This window comes from Aristolochia californica, unplaced genomic scaffold, assembly GCF_029961685.1.
Source record: "Aristolochia californica isolate CCGP_79_NKW_82.1479 unplaced genomic scaffold, dmAriCali1.0.hap1 SCAF_3, whole genome shotgun sequence".
In the NCBI taxonomy this organism is placed as follows: domain Eukaryota; kingdom Viridiplantae; phylum Streptophyta; class Magnoliopsida; order Piperales; family Aristolochiaceae; genus Aristolochia; species Aristolochia californica.
Window position 1 is genome coordinate 45,643,160 of NW_027181992.1, and position 8,823 is coordinate 45,651,982.

The following is an 8,823-nucleotide window of genomic DNA, read 5'->3' on the forward strand; positions in this document are numbered from 1 at the left end:
TGGATGTCATTCATATTGAGAAAAACATATGATACAATATTATGGGCACAATTTTGAATATAAATGGTAAAAGAAAATAAACTTTGTGAGTGCTAGGTTTAATCTAAAAGATATGGAGAAAAGAAAGGAACTACACCTAAGAAGAGAGAGATTCGGTTTACATGCCTCTTGTATCGTACACATGTCTAAAAAAGAAAAACATTATTTCGTGTTTGGCTTTGTAACATAAAGTTTTCATTTGGGTATGTTTCAAATATATCACAATATGCCAAGGTGGATTGCCCACATGTATCAAGTTTATTGAGTCATAATTGCAACATAATGATGTAATGTTTAATTTTTGTGTATGTAAATCTGATTAGTGTTCCATAATTAACATGTTAGGCTTTGCCTAGTTTTATCTCAAATCCGTTGGTGTTATTGTCTTTTTATTAGTAGTGTTGGAATATATGAATAAGTTGGAGTGTCATTGATGTAATTAGTTTATGATTTTTGTCTCTTCTTCACTCTTACTAGGGTGAAGGATATACTTGTAATATTGATACTTTTATTATCTATAAATACTTGTAATATTGGTTTTGCCTAATTTTATCTCAAATCTGTTAGTGTTATTGTATTTTTATTAGTAATGCTGGAATATAGGAATAAGTTAGAGTATTATTGATGTAATTAATTTATGCCTAGTTTTATCTCAAATCCGTTGGTGTTATTGTCTTTTTATTAGTAGTGTTGGAAAATATGAATAAGTTGGAGTATCATTGATGTAATTAGTTTATGATTTTTGTCTCTTCTTCACTCTTACTAGGGTGAAGGGTATACTTGTAATATTGGTACTTTTATTATTTATAAATACTTGTAATATTAGTTTTCCTAATTTTATCTCAAATTCGTTAGTGTTATTGTATTTTTATTAGTAATGTTGGAAGATATGAATAAGTTGGAGTATTATTGATGTAATTAATTTATGAATTTTGTCTCTTATGCACTCTAACTAGGGTGAATGGTATACTTGTAATATTGGTACTAGGGTGGGCAATCCACCTTGGTACGATGTGCCAAAGTGGATTTCCCACATGTATCAAGTTTATTAAGTCATAATTGCAGCATAATGATGTAGTGTTTAATTTCCATGGGTTTATGTAAATTTGATTAGTGTTCCATAATTAACATGTTAAGTTTTGCCTAGTTTTATCTCAAATCTGTTAGTGTTATTGCCTTTTTATTAGAAGTGTTAGAAGATATGAATAAGTTGGAGTGTCATTGATGTAATTAGTTTATGATTTTTGTCTCTTCTTTTCTCTTACTAGGGTGAAGGATATACTAGTAATATTGATATTTTTATCATTTATAAATAAAACTTAAGGGAGAGAGTTTGGACAAATCCCCAACCCTATTTTTTTCCCACTTTTCTTCCCATATGCACTTTTCTCTCTTCTTCTCCTGCCTGTCACCCTCTCTCTCTCTTCTCTCCTTTTCTCTTATCTTCTTCTTCCTTATTCCTCTTCATTATCTTCTTTACCCAAGATATAGTCAATGGAGTCCTGAAAATCAACATGGTATCAGAGCAATTATTAATTTTCAAGACTCATAGTTACGATTTTTTAGAATTCCAAATTTGTTATTGCTTGGTGGAGTACAAGGTGTCAAAAACTTGGTATAGTGGTCTTGATAGAGCAGTCATCCATGAAAGTCAGATAAGTGTTTATTTTTTTGGTTGTCGACACATTATCTCTGGAAGACAAGGTTCTTTGCTAGTGTAATGCATATAATCTATATCTTGCTTTTATTCTTCACTATCTAGCCATTGTAGTGATTGTTCATCACTTGGTTTCTATTGTTGATGCAACATACTTTGGTTTCTGGTTCATATTTCTGTTGTGATTATGTTGGCTTCCTTGGTTTCTTCTCTTCAAGAAAACCTTGCCAACATTTGGCTTGTTGATGAAATTAAGATTGACAAACCAATAGTTTAATCTAGAATTATTGGATGAAGTTTTTTTATATACCTGTTTGAAATTTTGGAATGCCGAATGATTGTTGGTATTTTTTTTTCTCCTTGATTCTTCATTGCAACCAAAGGTCTTTTTGAGCTCCAGAAATCTGGATGAATTCCAGCAGCTTGAGCATCCTTTTATGAAGCCTCTCTGAACTTGGCATCTTGGTATGTTATCTCTTCTCTTTGGAAACAATTCCTTATTCAACGATGCTGCTAATTATGTCAAGATCTATCATTAGAAAGTTTATGTTTTTATTCAAATGAATCTGGAAAGTATCACAGATAAAATATTTTGAGACTTTTTTTTTCCAAAAACTTTCTTATGATGAACTAATTTCTTGATCAAGGTAAAAATACTTTCTACTTCTAAGATATACACTTACCAAAACAAGACTTGCCTTTCTTTATTGTTGATCAATATGAGGAAATTATTTGTTGCTGCTCTTGCTCTCTTCTTGGCTCCAACAGGTTGACCTCTCTAGGTCTGATCTCAGAAGTTTATTTTCGGATTGTTGTTGTTATTACTTAACAAAATCCATAAAGTTTCTCAAGTTCTATACTTGGAAAGTCGTTGTTATTGGTCAACAATATTAAGAAAGAATCTCATGATCTATCCTGGGAAAGTTTCTTTTTGTTAACTAACAATATGTGAAAATAATCTTTAGAATACCATCTTATTTTCAGAAACTTATTTTGATTTATTTGTCAAAGAGAAGAAGTATGCCTATTTTGAATTACGACAACTTCCCAAAAAGGTAGTTACTTAATTTGATGTTACACATTACAAAAGTATCTATGTAAGGAAATTCTAATATAGGATCAAATTCAACAAGTACGTTTTTTTTTCTGGTTATGAGAAATCCTTGTAGCATATTAACAACATGTTGGGACAACACTCGGTGTACCTCAATTATCACTCAGTGAAATCCTTTCCAGTTATAACTAGTCTAACCTCAAGTTTTGCCTTTGGTATGTTTCAAATATATCACGATGTGCCAAGGTGGATTGCCCACATGTATCAAGTTTATTGAGTCATAATTGCAACATAATGACTTAATGTTTAATTTTGTGGGTTTATGTAAATATGATTAGTGTTCCATAATTAACATGTTAGGTTTTGCCTAGTTTTATCTAAAATTTGTTAGTGTTATTGTCTTTTTATTAGTAATGTTGGAAGATATGAATAAGTTGGAGTGTCATTGATGAAATTAGTTCGTAATTTTTGTCTTTTCTTCACTCTTATTGGGGTGAAGGGTATACTTGTAATATTGATAATTTTATCATCTATAAATAAAGTTTTAGGGGGAGGGTTTGGACAAGTCCACAACCCTATTCTTCATCCTATTTTCTTCCTAACATGTGCACTCTTCTCTCTTCTTCTCTTGGTCGTCACCCTCTCTCTCTTCTTTCTTCTCCTCTTTTCTTCTTCCTTCTTCCTTCTCTTCTTTACCCAATATGTAATCTATGAATTCCTAAAAATCAACAAGTATCATTATTAATATTATGAAAATACTATGTAGGTCACCTTATATCATGCCTCCCTACACACTAAGGATACCACCAACATGTATAACATCCCCCAAGAACGATGATATATCCATGATTGGAGATGCATGACAATGAGCTACTAGGGAAGGACAACCATGTCCCAGAGACCCAGGGTATTAAAGGCAACACAAGGGTATTTGTTAAAACTATATAAATTTTTAGTTGTAGTTATTTATTTAATTTGAGTTTAATTATATATATATATATATATATATATATAATTATATAGATATGCTGATCCAATACGAAAAGCGATTTGGTGTGAAACATGCGAAATGACTATCTCAATCATCTGATCATAATTAGACTGCTGAGATAGTCATTTCTCATGTTTCACACCAAATAGTTTTACGTATTGGATCAACCCTATATGTATATATATGTCTCTCCATCCACACGTGGGCATCTGGGATCTATAGTTCACTCTTCACTCATTAGGTAGGCCATATCCTTAAGAACCATAAAGACATAAAGGTAGATCATTTGAAGACCTACACTAATGAGACATTTCTCGTATGGGAACCCCTATGTTGAGGTAAATAATAAAATTTACAATTAATTTTTACATTGACCTTAATTGTTAAGTTTGATAATGATTTTATTCTGTCTTATTCCTTTTTTGAAGGATAAGTTTGTGTAAATATTCGGGATAACATGGACATGTAGTTGTATATTCAATATTTGGTGTTGCATTTTGACAATACCATAGTATGCACACCTAGTACAAAAATCATGGGACTCACCTTGTAATACCATTGACCCCTTATAGAGTTGTTTCTCTTGTGGATTGGTTGTGGTTATGTAAGTTGTGTGTTTAACATACCAGGGCCAAAACTTATACGCAAGCTAGTAGTGTAACACACTCACTTTTGTATTTTACAAGTTGTAGGATGAAAATTATAAATAATATTAATTTATTTATATGCTTTATTTCAATGGATAGTAATACTATACTTTTGCCATGCTATCTTCAACAAGATGACATGTAGTGAATGGTGTAAGAGACAAAAGAGGATACATGTAGTGAATGGAGTAAGAGACAAAAGAGGTTGGTGATCCAGTTGATGACCATGCCATAGTACATTGTGCACGTGGTACCAAGTTTAGGTGCATCAAGCGGGTTCGGTTTACTTTAGCCGCCTATATTGAATATGGCTCGAGCATCTTCTTCTTCTTGCATGTCACATTTTGAGGACGAGTACAACCAGACTCACGAAGATTTGAGCTAGGCTCGAGCACAATTGAGGGTTTCTAACCACTTGACTCAAGAGCTACTAAAAGTCTCCACTAGAGGAGTATGGGCATAGGATGAAGGCTATGAAGTCTCAACTCCAAAATGAGATGCAATAGTTTTTAGCAATGTCATGCTCTACATTATAATATTAAACATTGTCATGTTTTGTACCATCATAATATACCATTAAATCATATTTTGTGATTATTACAACGATTTTGGCTCTCACTGTAAATCTTATCTTACTTGATCCCTTAAAATAGATGAAAATAGTTTTTCATTTTATAGATTGGAGATTAATCACATATGCAATGATGATAATATAGTTATTAGCATAATACACTACAAGAAAATAGACTTTTTCCAACCAATGTTTCACTAAAAGACTTCACTTGGGCATTTTCACTACTATAAGTTTTGCAAGTGAATTTTCAAAAAAATATTTGACAGTGAAAACTGATTTCATTGATAGAATCTTAAAAAACTCTACCAACGAAATCTGATTTTACTGTAAGAAATTTAAAATTTACTAACAAAAGTGAATTATTTACGGATGAAATTTAAAATTTTCTATAAAAGGTCACGAATATAAAACTAAAAAACTATCAATAAAATTTTGTAATTCACAAGCAAAAGTCTAAAGTCCAACAATGATTCAATTATATTTTATTAAAAAATATTCGAAAATTAAAATTTAAAAATTTCTTGCAATGAATTTCTTATTTTCAGTAGTAGAAATAGTTATTAAGTATATTTTGTATATTAATTTTACCTTACTTAATAATAAAAAACAAAAAATAATGATAAATTTAAAAATTATATAAAAAATTTTACTAATATAAATAATAAAAAAATAAAAAATGTATAAACAATAGTTAAATGATTAAAATAATTAATTGGTACAAAAAATACTAATAAAAACATAAAAAGTATAGAAAATATATAAATTAAAAATAAATTACAAAAATACATTAAAAAGAAACTACACATCACTTCGGGGGAGTAAAAGGAAATTATAATATTAAAAAGAAAATATAAATTATATTACTAACATTTTTAGATGGGTTTAAAGATATTAATCAATTTATCTAGTATTTTAATTTATTTTTAAATTATACTAATAAATCCATGCTAATGGATATTATAATCCAACACTCATAGGTGTCTAAAAAAACCAAGTAAAAGGAAAAAAATTGAAGCAGTGGTCACAAGTTTAGCTTTTAATCCAATTCCACCCTATTTCTTATTATCAAGGGACCTAAACTCAAGTGAGTGCTAGCAGGATAGTCTCATTTAAATAATATTAAAAAATTAATAATTTATAAGTTTGAACAATAAGTCTATAATTGACTAGTCATCTTAGGATGATATTGGCTTCAATGTTAACATAGTACCAGAGTAGGATCTTTACCTAGACTTAAACCCAGTTGCATCCGTCTATCTTTTCTACATCTCTAGTTCATTATCTAGGGGTGGCACCAAGCCAAACCTGCTCACAAACCATTCGAGCTCGACTCAATTCAATTTTTACTTGAGCTCGGCTCAAGCTCAAACATGAAATAAGGCTCATTAAGTATAATAAGCCAAACTCGAGATTGCCCAAGTTCGGCTTGTTAGCTTGTGAGCCAACTCGTTAGCCTACATTTTTTTTTAAATACCCTTTACTCTAATTGCTCTCGTCAATTCCCTCTTTAGTTGGTTGATAATAGCTCTTATTTACCTCAAACCTCAAAGACGATCAATCGTTCAACCCTTTTGGGTCCCTCAATATCTAATGTTGTTGTTTGCAAGTGGAATCAATATTATTGATGGAAGTGTTTGCTCTTTCTTTTAGGTCTATTAAATTGGTTATTATACATTAGTCTGCTCTATCACAAAGTCTTGAAATTATCTGTGACACCTTGCAGTTCAATGGTACCAAAAGTCATCATAATATTCTCTTTATTTATTTTTGAATTTTTTGTTATTTTTGAAGTTTTAAATGTAGGTTTGAGCTTGAACCCGACTTGATCTTGGACTCAAACTCGATTAAAATTTTTGGGCTCAAACTCGATTCCAATTTTAGGTTCGAGGTTGAGCTCTAGCCCGAAGTATTCAAATCAAGCCAAACTCGAACATGTACATGTTTGAGCTTGGCTGGACTCAATGCCACCCCTAACATTATCCTTATATGTCCCACACAACCCAGTTGCTCCGCCAAGTCGGCTGGGTTTTATCTATTTCAATTTGTCGGTTCTATCCGAATTTATAACAATGATCTCATATAAAAAAAATACTAAAATTGTTTAAGAATATCACAAACATGGGAGACTAACTATTCTCTAACAAAGGCTTTAAACCTCGGATATGGAGTTCAAAATAATAAGGAACACAAATGTCCCGTTGCCATGCAAAGAGGTACTTGTCAAAAGATGAACATCTCTTCTAGAATCATGTGGAATGGGTACAAATGTAGAACGACAACACCACAAATAGCATGAGGTTCGAAGACGATCCATTTGTTGATGAAAAACAACCACCTCTAAATAATTCAAATCTCAATGACTTGCCTATTCATATGTAGCAACTTGCCTACTCTTTAAAATCTCGAATCTCGGAGGCGAGGAAGAACGGTTCAGAGGTTGCAACTTCTCAATGGATCGTCACTGGTGTTAGGGGACGGCATCGTGCTCTTGTCTCTCATCGTCTCCGGGAAGCCATCCCGCCTGCTGGTGAAGATCAACGACGGGTGGGCGACGGCGAGGGTGGTGGGGCGGTACATGGGATCTATGCATAGACTAGCGACGTCTGCTACTGTGAAGGACGGGAAGGCGTATGCGAGCCATTTCTTGGGCAGGAGGTTTCCGATGAAGAAGCATGTCATCGTCGAGGCCGTGTTCTCGCCTTTGAACTGAAAGCTTTTAAGGCGGCATCCGTCGTTTTCGTCGATGAGATAAAAAAAAAGGGCAAAAAGAGAAGGGGAAGAAATACGGCTGACATGCTTTAGGGTGACGTGGCAAGGCTGATATGTCATTATGCTCGCTGTCAATGATGACGTAGCTATTTGAATGCCAACGTGATGGTTGATCGATCAAAGTTTGTATATTTAACTAATAAATTCAAAAGATGGGTATTTTATTAATTATTTTTTAAAAAAATGGACTTCGTAGTAGGAATTTTTTTTAATATCCTAGGGATTTTCAAATCCTCGTTCTACTAATTAAAGATAATTAATACAAGATATATAGTTTCTCTTCTTCCCCGGTTTCAATTGCGACAAACTTGAGCAAAAGTTGCAGAGGAAGCTAGTTTTTTATGAGTAAAATATGTTACCTGAATAAAAAGCATGTTGAAGAGCATTCCATCAGAGCTGAAAATGGGGCCGCAACGGTGATACCAATCACTGCTCCCCATTCTCAAGTACAAGATTTTATGAAGGAGACACATGATCGTTAACTCGAGAAAAAATTCTCCATCTCCTTCTATGATAGAGATAACCAATAACTTCTATCACGTAATCTTATCTATATTTAAACTATAAATATATGCCTTCATGAATATAAATCACGGTGAAATTTTTTTTTCCTTCTAATTGATCTATATGGTATCAGAGCGATCGATCAACAATTTTTATTCCCGTCGCTGCAATGTTCTTCCTCTCTAAAACACCCTTTGGAAATTCCTTCCCTGCATCTAGAGAAAGAAGGTTAGTTGTTCATCTCTCCATCATCATCGATCATCATTAGAAAAATTCGACTCTGTCCGTGGTTGTCGCCATCACCTTCGGTCAACCAACGCCGTCGTCAACATAAGCCAAGTAACTCACCAAGCCGATTCCCTCTTTCCCCTTTCTATTGCTTGTCTCCAACATCAACAAAGATTTCTGGCGACCACTCTTTCACCATTGATCCACCGTTCGTGACACCTACAAGCCACTAATGACAATCAACATCCTCTCTACCATCAAGAAGCAGAGGAAAGCCACCACAACCGTAGTTGCAGGTTTGTAGCCACTGTCGCTAGAAACCGCCATCGTAGCCAGACCCCAAGGGCCATCCAACACCAT